This window comes from Mya arenaria, chromosome 2 (assembly GCF_026914265.1).
Source record: "Mya arenaria isolate MELC-2E11 chromosome 2, ASM2691426v1".
NCBI classification, from domain to species: Eukaryota; Metazoa; Mollusca; class Bivalvia; order Myida; family Myidae; genus Mya; species Mya arenaria.
This window is the reverse complement of record NC_069123.1, coordinates 42,668,319-42,681,842: the sequence shown is the minus strand read 5'-3', so window position 1 is coordinate 42,681,842 and position 13,524 is coordinate 42,668,319.

Here is a 13,524-nt window from a genome sequence, read left to right as displayed (position 1 = left end):
GACATGACTAAGAAACAGAGGAGAGTCATTGCTCGACATGACCTAGAAACAGAGGAGAGCCATTGTAAGACATGACTTAGAAACAGAGGAGAGCCAATATTGTAAGACATGACTTAGAAACAGAGGAGAGCCATTGTAAGACATGACTTAGAAACAGAGGAGAGCCATTGTAAGACATGACCTAGAAACAGAGGAGAGCCATTGCTCAACATGATTAAGAAACAGAGGAGAGCCATTGCTCAACATGACTAAGAAACAGAGGAGAGCCATTGCTCGACATGACTAAGAAACAGAGGAGAGCCATTGTTCCACATGACTAAGAAACAGAGGAGAGCCATTGCTCAACATGACTAAGAAACAGAGGAGAGCCATTGTTCCACATGACTAAGAAACAGAGGAGAGCCATTGCTCAACATGACTAAGAAACAGAGGAGAGCCATTGTTCCACATGACTAAGAAACAGAGGAGAGCCATTGCTCAACATGACTAAGAAACAGAGGAGAGCCATTGCTCAACATGACTAAGAAACAGAGGAGAGCCATTGCTCGACATGACTAAGAAACAGAGGAGAGTCATTGCTCGACATGATTAAGAAACAGAAGAGAGCCATTGCTCGACATGACTAAGAAACAGAGGAGAGTCATTGCTCAACATGATTAAGAAACAGAGGAGAGCCATTGCTCGACATGACTAAGAAACAGAGGAGAGCCATTGCTCAACATGATTAAGAAACAGAGGAGAGCCATTGCTCGACATGACTAAGAAACAGAGGAGAGTCATTGCTCGACATGACCAAGAAACAGAGGAGAGCCATTGCTCGACACGACTAAAAACAGATGAAAGCCATAGCTCAACATGACCAAGAAACAGAGAGCCATTGCTCAACATGACTAAGAAACAGAGGAGAGCCATTGCTAGACATGACCAAGCAACAGAGGAGAGCCATTGCTCGACATGACTAAGAAACAGAGGAGAGCCATTGCTCGACATTACTAAGAAACAGAGGAAAGCCTTTGCTTGACATGACTAAGAAACAGAGGAGAGCCATTGCTTGACATGACTAAGAAACAGAGGAGAGCCATTGCTAGACATGACCAAGAAACAGAGGAGAGCCATTGCTCGACATGACTAAGAAACAGAGGAGAGCACTTGCTAGACATGACTAAAAACAGAGGAAGGCTATATTGCTAGACATGACTAAGAAACAGGAGAGCAATTGCTTGACATGACTAAGAAACAGAGGAGAGCCATTGCTAGACATGACTAAGAAACAGAGGAGAGCCATTGCTCGACATTACTAAGAAACAGAGGAGAGCTTTTGCTCGACATGAATAAGAAACAGAGGAGAGCCATTGCTTGACATGACTAAGAAACGGACGAGAGCCATTGCTCGACATGACCAAGAAACACTGAGGAGAGCACTTGCTCAACATGATTAAGAAACAGAGGAGAGCCATTGCTTGACATGACAAAGAAACGGAGAAGAGCCATTGCTCGACATGACTAAGAAACAGAGGAGAGCCATTGTTAGACATGACTTAGAAACGGAGGAGAGCCATTGCTCGACATCACTAAGTATTCTTTGTAAACCTGTTAAACTCCCAACGCATAATTCTAAATCACTAGGAAAATATTACCACGCAAGTCTGCCCTTTCCTGTCCAAACCTGGATTCACGTAGCATGATTCTAAAGGTCTTGTAAAACCCCTCCAACATTCTTGTATTTTTTATCTGGTGACTGGTTTAGTTGAGAAAGGTTCAATGCAACATTTGAGATCTGCTGATCCTAGCAAAATCCATCATATAAAAACACGAACATTTTTTTATATGGAAGCGACTGACCCTGAGGCCACCATACATCAAGAGTGTCCGTCCATCCGCAGGTTTTTAGACCAATATCGCCCTTTTTGGAAGATAAATAATTCCACAGTGAATAAATCTCAAATGAAGCCGAGCTCTTTAGGACAAGTGCATGCGCTTGATGGTGGTCTAAAGCAAAAGAAAGACCTGAGCTAAAAATGTATGAAAGTTGGTCAGGGTCACGGATCAGGTCAAGGTCCCTTGACTGTTTATTTTTTGTTGCCACAGAGTCTGTCAAAGCTGTCCCAAGTATACTTTATATAAGGAACTAAACAAAATTGCGGTTGAATGACGATTTAAGGTGAAGGGCATCGAGACCAACTACCAAATTTCAAAAATATGATATAAAGTGATTTCCCCATCTTGGAGCAGGGTAGGAGACCACCACAAATGTTAATGCCTTTGCATATCCCACACAGCCTGCCCGCCTTTGACTGATAGTCTATTAAGTCCAAATAGTTAAATTAAGTGGTGGCTTTAAGTACTTCTTGTTGCATTAACATTTCTGTACAAATCAAGTCTCTCTAATTGCCGTATGAATGTTCGTCCATCTTGACGGATAAAATACATCTGTAAAAAGGCTCTTTTATATGTTCCTCCTTCCTCTAAATATTTTATAAAAATATTTTATTGATGTTCATTTTATTCAACAGTTATAGTAGATTTAAACTTTACAGTCAATATATATTTTCCTTTTTTGGCATTTACGCCCTTCAAAATAATTTATTCAGCTGAACCCCATTGACCCAAAATCGCTTGGATTTGAACAGGATGTAAGGACCAATATCTTAATACTAAATGAAAGCATTCCTGAAAGGCTTTGTGTTTTAACTGTTTCCTGTGAGTTTGAACCAATGAGGTTGTACTGTCTGCGTTTTTTTTCATATAAATAGCTTCGACTTCCAGAGCTTATCATTTATTGTTTGTCTACAATTAATTGATGAACCAGCCCAAAGTCATTGGCCATGACTGTGATTTATTTGGAAATTGTAAAAATTTGATGATGACAAGACACACCATGTACAATATATCATACAGAGCTCCTCGGCCATTTTATTGAAAACAACCTCGGATGTATATGGGCGGTTTACAATGTCAAATATCTGTACACTTTTTAAGTCTGCTGCAAGAAGACGCGTAGTAATATTATTTAGCAGTTAAACTTTTTTTACTTAACTCTTGGGATTTTCAATCATGTTTGCAATAATACACTTCACTGTTAATCAATTTGATCAATAAATACAACTCTAAAACACTACAATAATTAATGATTATTATTCAAAGTTTTATAAACTACTTCTACCTTGATAAAAACGGCCAAGGAGTTCCAAATGATATAATATATATGTTTCTGGAATCAGTTTTCTTAACGTAGCTTGTAAATAGGAAAAGACGTAGTTCAAAGTCAGTGTTTATTTATCAAATAGTTAAAATATGCTCACAAAATGAAATATAGTGACATTGAGAAGACTGTGACATTGATTCAAGTCAATATATCCAACGTTTATAATTCACAAACAACTTTCATAGTATTAAATGGACATTTTCCCAAAAGTTGCAAATCATAAAATTACAATGATATTTTGTTATATTTTGATAATGAACTTGTTTTCGTTATTAGCCTCCTCCATCCTCTTACAGCCAACCCTTTATAAAGTCATTAATACAGTGCCACACACAAGTCCCTTTACACTCAAATGTGTTTTGACAGAAAATAATTATACTATTTTTAACAATTTTATCAGAAAGATATGTACTGGTTATATTTTTTTCCTATGTCTATTTGCTAAAACAAGAAAAAAAAGCTCTTAATCAAAAGACACAGATCATCGACATTTTGAACACTTTTTGTACTTCCATTTTAAAGCTGCTCTCTCACAGATTGACATTTTTGACTGTTTTTCTATGTCTATGAATCAGCTGATAAAATGGGCATCATGCAATGTCTTTGATTCAGTCGTATAAGACAACTCACAATATAACAAATCAGAATTGATTGAAAAACTCCCGAAACACTCATTATTCTACAGTGTTACTAATGCTTATGGCAATAAAACGTACATTTTCTAATGTAAATTTGAAAAACTGCTATTTGATCTTTTGTCAGTCATCTTTTATCACTGGTTTCAAAACACTTAGTACAAAAGTTTTGAATTCAGAGACAAAAAATAACATAAAAACTCTCAATCTCATAAAAACAGTCAATCTGTGAGTGTGCAGCTTTAGAACATTGTAAAAGGATTTTTTTACAATTATTTAAATGGCATACTTGTGAAGTATTAATTTAATGTTAAAACCACCAATGAAGTATAACCATTGGCCCATTGTTCAGAACTTGATAGCGTTTAACAACATGATAAGCAAAATTGTTGTCAACTTAAATACTTGAAATATTTTATATAAAAGTGATCATATATTTAAATATAACAAGTACAGCTGTAAAAGGCTGTCATTAACTGTGTAAGAAGTACAGCAGATCAAAAGTGTATCCTTAAAATTTCCAGAGCTGAAAGGATTTTAAATTTAACGATGTTCTGAACAATCAGCCCATTGCGGTCCAGTGTCTATCTACTGGTTAGGTAAAAATAGCCTTTCTAAAATTTAAGCCAAACAACAATATCAATATAATTACACTCTTTTTCATACAAAGTATGATGGCCAAAGATACGATCTAAACTTAACATTTGCTAGTACATGTTAATTCAATATGAAATATGCATAAGATGAGCTAATAATGTTTTACAATGATAATCTAAGATATAATTGGTATTATGTAGGAAAGGTTATTTGATGGACAAACAGACGTATTCTGAAATGAAATACAGAGTAATCTCAGTTTTCAATGATCAAGTTGTAGTTACAAGTCACTTTTGAGTTTAGAGAAGGAATGTCAAGACAATGCTAATACCTTTTTTAACTCTTTTTAACAATTGTTTCTTGTTCTTAATAATAATTGTTATCACTAATAGGTTCTTTATACCCAAAATGTCCAGAAAGAAAGATGAACTAAAGCAGTTAGTAGACACTGGTTTGGTTGATCCTCCCTTCTGTCATGGTCATTGTGGCGTGAGACCACAGTTATTTTTACAATATGTTTCATATAGACACTAACCTGGCTTTTCACTTTCAAACAGTCCCAATTGAAAAACAAGTAGAACAATCCAAGACACAAAATTTAATCACAAGAAAACATATGGTAGACCAATGCGTTGTCTCACAAAATTGAGTAGTAATACATGAGACTTATTCAGAGGTCAAGACAGAATAAGGCTACAAACAACCAATCTACATAGATCCACAGGCAATGATTTTTTTACACCGAAAACTACCAGTTTTTGAAATACCGTGTCAAATTATGTTAAGCTCTATGCAAAAAGGCCACCTGTTTCTTCTCTCATTCAACTTTAATAAAATATTGATACTTGAACACAAGCACTCTTTTCTGTATTCACATCTGGATCTTGGTCAACAGGAGGCAGATAACTGTGGTCTGAGCCTATTTAAGCAACATTTTTTCAGAAACAGACTTCAAAACTCCTATAGTTCAGCTTCAGGCTATATGCAACACATACTGAAAGTTTGACAATGATATATTATACAATAAATGAATGAGACAAGTTTTAGCACCTGTGGTATTTTTATAAAAAGGATAAACAGCCATTTCCCTCAAATGGCAAACCTTTGAAGAGCCCTTATTTCCTAATCCATTGGAATAATTTGACCAAGTAAAGTTTTCCTTGTAGCTTTCAATGGTGACTATAGAACAGCACCACAAAAATGGCCTGCCTACTCTTTTAAGATTTTTTTCTAAGCAAAATAAAGTTTTTCCACTTTATCGGCTTAACGTTTTATATAAAAAATGACATAGAGCCAAACTGAAATGCTTCAACTTGTCAAAATTTTGCTTTTCTGGTCCACTTATATACAAAGGTAACAGAACTGTTCAGTTAAACAAAAGAAATTTAGTGATCATGTGTTTATAAACAGTCTAAACACCACTTTATGCCAAATTGTTTGCTTCCGGGACAAATGGCGCAACAAAGGAAATGGCAAAAAAACACCAAAACTGAAAGATATATGACAACTGCTAGTGTTTTCATGTATGAGGTGGCTACATGATGCGGAAAATGCAGAGATAGCATTATAATGCCCAATTGATTGATTTTACTTTTATCTGTTTTGAAGGCTTGATTTGGCATTAAATTCTCAGTACAGCACTTCACCATTGTCTATAAATTGCTTAATTACACCTGATTTGCTATAAATCTCACTCTTTGGAATCATTTACACACAAACAAGTACTACAGAGTTGACTAACATCTTCATTCTTCTGAAATATTGGATTTAGAGCTGCATCTCCTGGATTCAGATTGCAGGACTACTGCCAGGGGAAAAAGTCACAGCTAACTGAAGCTTATTGGCACATCATGATCTGCAAGCAAGACACAAAAGCAATGTTTTACACTAATAAATCTGCTATTACTGTTTAAGTTGTAAAAAGGCCTGTAAACACTCATTTGAGGCATACACAACCTTTTATGTAGTCATAAATGTGATAAATATGCAGAAAAGTTCATGAATTCAAAGATTTTCAGGACAAATTTTATAAAATATACTATAAAGTATAGTCTTTTGGACATTTGCAACCAGTTTTTAACAACTCAAATGTTTATCTCATCATTATCCAGATGCATTTTAAAAGCATTAAAACCAGACATGCTTAGAATTTCTTCTTACTTGGAGACAGTACCGGTATTTCTTTCTCAGAAATCCTTGCAGAGAGCCGGTATAGAATTCCACAGGAGACCACATTTTGACCAGCACTGGTTCTTGTCCTTGAAAATTCCTCTGTGGCTACAGCAACCAGGCTGGCTATTGAAATAAACAATAAATAAGAGTTTTTAAGACATTTATAATGTATTAAGATTGTTTTTTTAAAGCATGAAGGGAAAAGGCTCTAATCTTTATGAAAGTGACTCACTTTTTATTTCTTTTGCCTTGAGAAATGTCAAGTTTTTTAATGTATAAACTGAATGAATGAATTAATTAATGAATGAATTAATTAATGAATATATAATTATGAACGATTGATAGAATGAATTAATGAGTAAATGAAAGGTGGCATTTTTTCATTAAAAAAAGATATCTCATTGTGTTGCTGTGATTGTTGAAGTAGATGGGTTTTTTTGTCCATAAGCTGAAAATGATATACCTACTAAATAAAACATCATTCTGCATCATATGTGTAGTAAGTTTTGTTTAATTGCTTGTAAAATTTGCAATTAATGTAATGTTTGATTTAAAGAGCAAATGTGTGAATAGATGCACAATACAGACCACCAATACAAGTCGGCAGTTTCATTAGACAATGATATTACGGTATCTCAAAGCAGCACCATAAATGATTTACAAACAACATGAAAGAAATTCATTTAGGAATGAAACAAAGAGTATCAATGAGCTTATATGATCAAACTTACTCACATTATGCTTCAGTTTGGATACAATTTTCCATTATATGATCTTGAAGTACTAACAAATTATAGCATGTTGGCATACACCAAGTACAGCTTGGCCGGGTGGGCAGTTTGGCAGGCGGGCTGTCTGGCTGGCTGGTTCTTCATCATTTCCTCCAGGGTCTGTTTAAAATAATAAGAACGGAAAATAAATAAATGCACAACATCATTCTAAACATCAAATCATTGACGCCCTAATTACAACATACTCAATTAACACATCTCTGGCATAACAGTTTAATTTGATGGGTTCAACATTTAAGTATTCCACTTCGACCAAAAGTGGCTCATGACAAGTGCGATGAAGCCAACACTTGGAGATGAACCCAATATCACAACCTGTGAACATGTCAGTTATGTCACTTGCCATCAGGAACCCTGAAATGTACAACCCCATTTGTTATTGGACCTTGCTTGAGAGTACCTAAGCACATGCAATGGCCACTTGCCTGTTAGCGTGTGGCCGTGCTTTTTCATTGAGCAAATAAATGTTGTTTATATTTCAAAAATCCCTCCATTTTTTCTGTATTCACATCCGGATCTTGGTCAATTGGGGGCAGATAACTGTGGTCTTGAGCCTTGTGCAGCTCTCTGATGAGGATTTGGAAAAACACAAACAGCTGTTCCAAAAATATATCACACATTCACACTACTAAAGACCTGCTAATGCAACTTGCAACTTTTAAAAGGTAAACCTGTCGCCTCTTCCTGTTCCACTCATGCAAAAAAATACTGTAATTGAAGCAACAAGAGGCCAAATAGGAACTATGCTCTACTGGCTGGGTTTGTGTGGTCAACATCACTGTTTTCGAAAAGAACCAACCCCTTATGGGTATCTGAATACTCAAAACTGAAGATTGTATCATGTTTGCAAGCATTTATTACACAATAGCATTTTTTTATACTATCAAGGCCCATAATCTTATCATTTCAAGGCCCATAATCTAGGCATGCATGGGCAGATCTCCCTGGTTTTCGAAAGGAACCCAGCTCTAAAGGATATCCAAATACTGTACAAGTTTCATCAAGATACAATCAAAACTGAAGACTGTATAGTGTTGACGAGCAATTGTTAAGTGACATACTGATTTTTTTACTATCAATATAAGTCCCATTATCTAGGCATGCAATGGCGGATCTGGCTGGTTTTCAAAAGGAACCAAGCTCTTATGGATATGTAGATACTGTACAAGTTTCATCAAGATACAATCAAAACTGAAGGCTGTATCATGTTAACGAGCAATTGTTTACATGATTTTTATACTATCAAGGCCCATAATCTAGGCATGCATGGGCGGATCTGGCTGGTTTTCGAAAGGAAGCCTTTGGCCAGTAGAGCTAAAAATAAGACAAGCTCATCTGGCGGGCTGACATTTTTACGCACTAAATAATAAGCTATTAAATTGGTCACAAATTTCAGAATTTATACTTTCAAAGCCCCGAGGCCTTGATGAATGGAAAGCAACAGAACACTTGTGGGCATAACCATGAAAGATGTCATGTAAATCTTACATTTCCGAAGTCACAACTCTACCAATTAAAACAATACTCTTGAAGAATACATGCAAAGACATAAAATACATCAGAAGGAGGTTTTACCAGGTGTAAATACAGTGAAGCTGCTAGGTCTTCTGCCCTTGCCATATGGAAGCCATAGCAGTGACCATGGTCTGTACAAAACCATAAAAACAAAGTACTTGTTCCTGGAGCTGAGACATTTACCTTGGTGGAAAACTTGTTGCATCGCTGAGGGTCATGAGCAGCATCATCATGGTCAGCATTCTTTTTATTGACATTTCTTCATCAGTTGTAAATTTCCTGATGTCCCTCACCTTTGAACCAGACTGATTGAAGTAGTATGCACGGCCATATTTCTCTGGATTATATGTACCTGGTTGTGGAACGGCTTCTTCTGAATCATTGCAACATATATCTACTGACCTATTGCTATTGAAGGAAAAGTTTAATATCATCTGGAATTAGATTACCATTGCTTAACATAGACTCACCAATCAAATCATGAAGTTCAGGTGCATACTTTCTCATTTCAGTCATGCCAGAATTAAACCTGATATTTTGTGCAGATTCACTATCATTACAATCACTAATCACCTGATCCAAGTCCTGACAATATCTTGCTGGCTAAAGACTTCTGACTGAAGCTGTTGTCGCCAACATCTTAAGAACGAAGGCATAAGCTGTCTTTTCTAAATCAGACATATTGGAATTGAAACGTTGAATTAGGATGGTTTTACCTCATCTGGCACGACTTGCAACACTGCAGCATTTTTTTTCAGAATCATCATCATTGCCAATGATTTTGTTTTGTAGGAAACATCTATCAATGCGTCTATGTAATGTGCTTTGAACTGGAATTGAAGAATCAGAAATACTGATTTCTTCAAATGCGGCATGTCTGAATCAAACACCAACCCTAGTGCCATCACAACACAGTCGTTTTGGCTCAAAACCTCATACATCACAAGGCTGACGAAAGTCAATCCTCATATTGCTTGCCCAACCAAAACTAGCTATTGTAACCATGTCGCAGTCTGAACAATCTCCATTACCAGCATAATCTTTATCCTCAAGAAGATCAAGCCAGTGCTCTGATTGCGATTTTAGAATGGACAGATGTTTACAAACCTTGATGTGAGCAAGTTGCCGACATATTTCATATGGCCCTTACTTTAATTTAAAGTTAACCTTACCATAACTGGCAAGCTATCTTCACCGGCTAAAACATAACAATTCTGCAAATTATTACTACTGTACCTCTCAACTTGCGAGTTACCTACATATAGTAATTCTGTTGAACAAAAATGTTTGGCCCGTCATTTTCCATTGCCTTGCCTGCATCTTGGATAAACAAAACAACCATCTCTTTCACAAACCTACATTGTATGCGTGTAACACAATTACCCTGGATATATTTAAAACAACACCTATCATTTTCCAATAAATTACAATCAGGGATATTCAACACAGTTTTGTATTTATAATGCTGCAGGAACAGTTAAAGAAAGAGCCTGATTCTTGTTGATATTTAACTGTGTAAACAAAATCATTATTCATTAAAAGAGCCATCAATTTCACTATAGTTGTTTAAACAACAAATGAGATTGTCTTCCTCATTTTGTGCAACGACAAATTTTCAATGTTCAGACTTAATATTGAGACAATAATTTTCATAAACATGAGACACCCAACATACCAATTCTTAACATTATGAATAATTTAATCATTTTAATTATGTATTGTATTGTAATACCATAAATCTAAAATGAATACATTGCCTATTAATGCTTTATTATGTAAACTAAAAATTAATAAATTAAGAGGTCTCATTTACCTTTGATTTAACATCCAACAGAATATGCTTTGAAATGGTCCTTCCACATGAACATGTCGTTTGTGTATATGATCTAGGAGAAAATCTTCCCTAGAACATCTAAGCTGTAAGAATTAGGACAGTTCAACCTCTGTTGATCCTGAAAAATGTTGAAGTTAAAGAAAAAAAAAGAGTAACCAATCAGCATAACTATTCAAAACAATTATAAAAGTTGAGGCAACAATGCATTACCCTATTGTTTATAAAAACACACACCTTAAATGAGATATATGAATACCAAAAGTAAGTATATTGACATGCATGCAATTTCATGGTAAAATTATTTATGAAGTACAATAAAATCAAAACAGGTTTTCCGGTAAGCGCAGTGGTAAGCAAACTCACTTATCCCACCAAGACCCTGGCACATGTGAGTTTGGTAAATGGTCACCAAGATGGACAAATGTTTTTTTTCCAGTTACACCAGTTTCTCACACATCATGCTTGACCAAGGCCTTCAATTAAAGTATTGTTATATCTAGACTAACATAATGTGAATGATACAATGAAGTTTGGTTATTATAACATCGTCAGTGAACTCCTTTTATTATACCGTATTATATCATGTATAGGACGCTAGCATAGATAGGACGCAGGCAAAAAAATAGTTGAGAAAACGGGTAAAAACCCTTTATATATAAGATAGGACGCAGCGGAAAAATGTCAAAATCAGAGCCGAAAAATTGAGGTTGGTAAAGTATTTATAACATATATTGAAGTAAAAAAACAAACAAAAATTGTATATAAGGCATATTTCGATAACTGTCTTGTGTAATAATAATTTTCCTAAATTAAACAACACTCATGCATTTTCAGTTGCAATGTTAATGTACCAAGGTTGTGATATATACCGTGGGTAAGCCATGCAAGTTCTGAGCTTGAAGGCAGACTGCAACATCCCACAGAAGGAGCTGAACAAGGTCACTGGTGTCAATAATACTGCAATATAAAAATGCAAAATAGTATATTAAAAATCTGTTATTTACTGTTGTTGTTTTTTTTATTTCATGAATGGAAATAGATTGTAACCAAAAATTAACAACAGACAAGCCAATTTCACTACTTTTGTAAAAAAGTAATCATTTGATAATTTAATCTAAAGAAGAATATATAAAAAGAACCCATTCAACATTAATACACATTTCTGTACATTATGTTGATCAGAAATAAGACAGAGAAACCAGTATAATGTATGTATTATATGTGGGAGTTCACAAGTGTGACACTATCATGTAGCCTAGAAAAAAGGAAAAAAAAAGGATGACAACCTTGTCTTCCCACACTTCCTTTGCTGCACTTTTTATCTTCTTTCAGCCTTTTCTCTTTGGGGTTCCCCGTCTGTTTTGCACCTGGGAAAGAATTATTAAAAATACCAGTCCATGTGATATTGAAATTACTATTACACTTGTTAATGCAGTACAAATTTCTTACTCGGCTTTTTTTAAAAGCTTTATACTGTGGAATATACCTATTTATGGTTCAGCAACATTGAAAACCAAAACTGCCTTAGTATCTACACAGAGATGGAAGTCAATGATTCAAATACCTCAGAGTATATTCAATCATCTGATCAGTGATGAATGTTTTTTTTTTAAAAAGCTGCTTATGTATTTACATGTATCCAATGTTTGAACATTGAAGAGTAATACATTAAAAACTGATGCAAATGTGCATAACGACAAGAAATTGAAAATTTTCCCAATTTTCTTTTTAATGTAACCAGGCACGTTGTTCAAATCTACACCATGTATCCTGCCATCATTTGAATCATAATCAAACTGTATTGTACCGAAGTTACAACATCAAACCAACTGAAATTTACATTTGCAGGCAACGTCTTAATTGCTCCATAATCTGTTTAGATGCAGTCCATCCTTCAGGTCAGAACCTAGATTTTAAACAAGGTAGAAACATGTAAATGGAGATGCACTAGCAGAAAATGAATAGGACTGCCTTAATTTATCTGTCTATTTTAGTTGACTATATGGCAAATATTTACTCAACATGCCTTTAAGGCAGCTGGGGTATGCTTCATATGAATATCATATTAAAAGGCCATGATTTATATTTGAACCTGTCACTGGCTCCTTAAAAGCATTATTTAACTAATGAAATACATAGATATATGCATAATTAAAGCAAAATTATATCTAAATGGATTAGAATACATGTATAAGCTATAACAGATATAAGCAGACATATTAAATTTCATCTGACTGACATCTGATTTGACACTCCGTAGCATGATGTACATAAACACGAAATGAAAGGTCCAAACAGACTGTGTCACAGATTTGCACCAAAAAAAGTTTTTTCTGTAACAAATCTCAGGACAATTATCTAATAGAATGTGTTATGCTTTGATGTCATAATTGTAAAATAAAGTACCAAAATGTAAAAAAAAAAGATTCGTGTCGGAGATCGGGTTCGAACCCGCTTGCCAAAATTGAAATCCAGCGTCTTCCTTACTGAGCTATCAAGGCTTACACTAAATGGGTGACATAATTAAGCTATAAACCTACCTTGGTAATATCATTTGATAACACTAGCCAATCATGCATAAGGAATGAATTCCACCTGGTAGACATACCCAGTTATCTTTTTTAATGGAAAAATACGAAATAATTGCTAAACTTAAATAAAATTGTAAACTATGTGGTACTTCAGTTAGTAAGTTTCAATGCATTGTACACGTCGATGCCAAGTTTATGTCATTTTTCGACAATATTTTTTTTTCGCTATTTCATCATCTGTGAG